The sequence below is a fragment of the Garra rufa genome, chromosome 1 (genome assembly GCF_049309525.1).
Source record: "Garra rufa chromosome 1, GarRuf1.0, whole genome shotgun sequence".
NCBI classification, from domain to species: Eukaryota; Metazoa; Chordata; class Actinopteri; order Cypriniformes; family Cyprinidae; genus Garra; species Garra rufa.
Window position 1 is genome coordinate 85,423,334 of NC_133361.1, and position 3,586 is coordinate 85,426,919.

The 3,586-nt window shown below is 43.3% G+C and overlaps 1 non-coding gene across 1 annotated transcript; it reads left to right on the forward strand.

Moving 5' to 3' along the window:
• The first annotated feature begins 433 nt into the window (after nt 1-433).
• On the forward strand, nt 434-649 carry LOC141347666 (small nucleolar RNA U3). Its single transcript, XR_012357396.1, has one exon. It is a non-coding gene; the product is annotated as a small nucleolar RNA U3 (small nucleolar RNA).
• The last annotated feature ends 2,937 nt before the right edge of the window (nt 650-3,586 follow it).

The window sequence follows — 3,586 nt, forward strand, 5'->3', positions numbered from 1 at the left end:
AATTGCTACACATCGTAAACGGGTTGGGCCTGTCTGTTCCGGTGGGCTCTCAGTGGTGCTAAATCATCAAATGAAGAGGATGGGATTCAAACCCATGCAAACCAAGGTGTGCCGAGCACAACGGATTAGCCTCGCATCGCCTTAACCACTCAACCACCTCGTCACTTTCCGTGGTCCTTTTATTTAACACTCCCGATTCAGACCATCAGCTCATTAGTAGAGCACTCAGTGAACTGAACTGAGTGTGTCAGATAAGGAAGACACAAAAAGTGCAGAGTGGGGTCCCCAGGACCGAGGATTACTGCTAAAGGAGCCGAACGACGAGGATGGGATATTCAAATGTAATTTTTCTCATCTCTGTTGTTAGGTTGTAACCATCTCTGAGACTCAAAGTGTCAGAACTCGCCTAAGCTGGTTTTGCAAAATGGAGGTCAAGACTATACTTTCAGGGATCATTTCTATAGTTTCTAACTAGGAAATGTGTTTCAAAAGTGTAGTGTCTCCTAAACTACGATGATGAGCTTTGATACTCTTTTCTGAGCGTGAATCGGGTGTGGAGTAATGGTTTATTTCCTATGCTCCACACCATTGATGAACGTTCTGTGTGCCATATTAGCAGCATAGAAGAAGAGAGTATGATCAGAGTAGTCTCTGAGAAATGTAAATATCAGATTAAAAATCTTATGAGTTGCTATGATTGAGATTTTTTTTTTTTTTTTTTTTTACATTTTTGTTGGTGGGTGTCACCATCCTTGACATTCAGAATGTCAGGATAAGATGTCAGCTGGTTCTATCAACTTAAAGTTGCCATAAAATGCATTGAGAGAATATTTTAATTTGTTCTTTGATATCTGCATAGAAGGTATATGGCATAGGAAAGGGCAAACAATCTTCAGAAATGGTTTTACAGGACCATTTACAACCCTAGGATTTGTCCCTAGAATGAAATGCTCTGTTATTGCCTTTTTTGGAAGCTTCATGAATATTAATGAGCTCTGCTCCGATTGGCTGTTTCACAGAGCTGCTCATCTCTATAGCTGGCACATTGATAAAAATATATATTTAATTAGGAGCTCTAGCGGCTTTTAATATGTGGTTTGTTGAATCTGCTGTTTTGTATCGCAGACATTTTAGTCTCATTACTGTGATCCATGTGCTCTGTGTAAAGTTATAATGCAGAGGGAGCACTTCTTACCACACAAGTTCAGCTGCTTCTCGGTGATACTCTGGATCTGTAAATCATTCGCCATCATCAGCGCAGTTATTTCTCCATCATTCACCATCATCAGCACAGTCATCTCTCTGTTTATGTGGTAAGTGATATCTTTTGTACTGCAATGTAACAGGCTAGTGCTAGCATTAAGCTAACCGTGTCCCTTCAGTGGCTTGCCTTGTTTTACTGATGTACTGACGTTACCGATGATTGGGCGATGCAAATGTTGGAGGCGTAACTATTAACGATCCCGGGACTGTTGCGTAACAGTCGGTGTTATGTTGGAATTGACATATAAATCTAGTGTTTGCAAAAGACCACCGAAATATAGAAGATTTATCCTTATCCTTATATAGATTTATCCTTGATTTCCATAAGAAAGGTGCCCCAAATTGGTGGAAAATCACATCTCAACCATACGCTGTCCAAAGCATTGAACCGCCTTCACGCGGCAAGACAGAACATGTTGTTGGCCCGTACTGCTGGGTCAAACTGCGCTTCTCAAAAACAGATTGGGTCAAAACTGACAGAAGAAAACTCTAAGCCTGCTCTAAGCCCTACCCACGGGACGGCTCGACAGTCTCGCACAACGCGAGAGCCTCCGTTTCGCCTTTGTCATTTGGGAGCCGATGAAAACTGCGTCCGACCCGGTGAAGGAGACCACAACCAGCCCGGCTAGCTCAGCTGGTAGAGCATGAGACTCTTAATCTCAGGGTCGTGGGTTCGAGCCCCACGTTGGGCGGCTCTGTTGGCTTTCTTTCTTCCCAATAGGGTGGCGGGCTCCAGCGTGCCCATTCGCCGCGCAGGCTAAGTGGATTTTGCGAGCTCCGGAAGCATCTTTCAAAACAGCCTGTTAGTACGTGCGATTCTAATCCCTAACCCTAACCCTTGCTTTTACAACCGTGATCCGGCGGCAGCAGACACACAACGGCTGTCTCTGTGGGAGTAGGGTCCGGCTGCGTCCTGCAAGACAGGGGCGTGTCGCGAGCAGGCGTAACTTTAGAAAAAGGCGTGTCTTTACCGTTCTGAAAGTCGATCACACCACAGCCCAGGAGATGGCGGTAGTACACATCGCTTGTGAACTGCCAATGAAAGTCAAAGAAGAAGAAGATTCTGAGGTTTCAGACTGTGGCATCTTTATGCTGATGGTGAGATTTATTTTAGCTTTACGGTTAGTTCATGTCTTAATACCACCGGGAGTTGCTAGACCTAAAGCACTACTGGGGCACAGGCCCCCATTACTCATAAATTCAGTTTTTACATGTAGTTTAATGTCTTTATTTTGGGATTATCAACGAAAATTATAACTCAAATTGGAGATTTTACTGGGGCACCGCATATTTTTACCGGGGCACGTGCCCCAGTAAAAAGGGTCTAGCAACGCCCCATCATTTTATGCTCTTTGTTTTTGTGCTGTCTGCCTTTTACATTGCTCTGGATGCTCCTTTTGACTACACAATTGTAAGGAACTGTTATTTCTATTTGCTTGGGGTAGCTTTTAAAATATATATTTAAAAACATATTTACTAAAATGTTTTTCTATCTTTGTTTTGTTCAGGAGGATATGTCAGTGCTGAGGAAGTGGTGGTGTGTGATGTTGATGGAAAATTTCCCACTGGACAAGTAAGTCACACGTGGGCATTCAGATATTTAACTGTTCATGGCAGGATTCATGTTATAATGTTTGCATTTCTGATGTGGGGAAAATGAAATAACTACCTCCAAAAACCACATTATCTAGCCATGAAGAAGTGTTCGCTCACTGGACAGAGGCGTCAAGGGAATTGCTAAGCGGCCTTCGACACCCAGTAAGTCGCCTGAGGAGGTGAAGACATGAGGAGACGGAGGTAAAAGTTTGTAATTTCAAGCCAGTCATAACAGAAACTCATGGCACGACAAATGAAGAACAGACTAGTCATCTGCAATTCATGTAGTGAAATGGGAACATAAAACTGTCTGAAGTAGGCCTGACACATGACAATCGCTGTTTAACTTGGGTTTGTGATTACTTTATTAGGCTGTTGGCGAAGCAAAACGGGGGAAGAATGATCCCTTCATTTTGGATGATGCCATGGTCAGTTTTCAGTCAAGAGCATCACAGTAGCATCACACTAAGATCACAAAGTATTAATGACTTTTTTTTTTTTTTGGTCAGATTGTCAACATGGATGTATCCGTGGTAATACCCACCCTCTCTCATCTGTCATCTTGCCTTTCCTGCATCATCTATTTCTGTTATGCCAGAGCTCCCTGGATGGCTGGACACACATTACATTCACATTACCATACATTCTCTAGTAACAAAAACAACGTGGTAGACCAGGGCAGGGAAGGTGTGTATGTGGGCTCTGCAGGTGTTTCACTGCATACCTC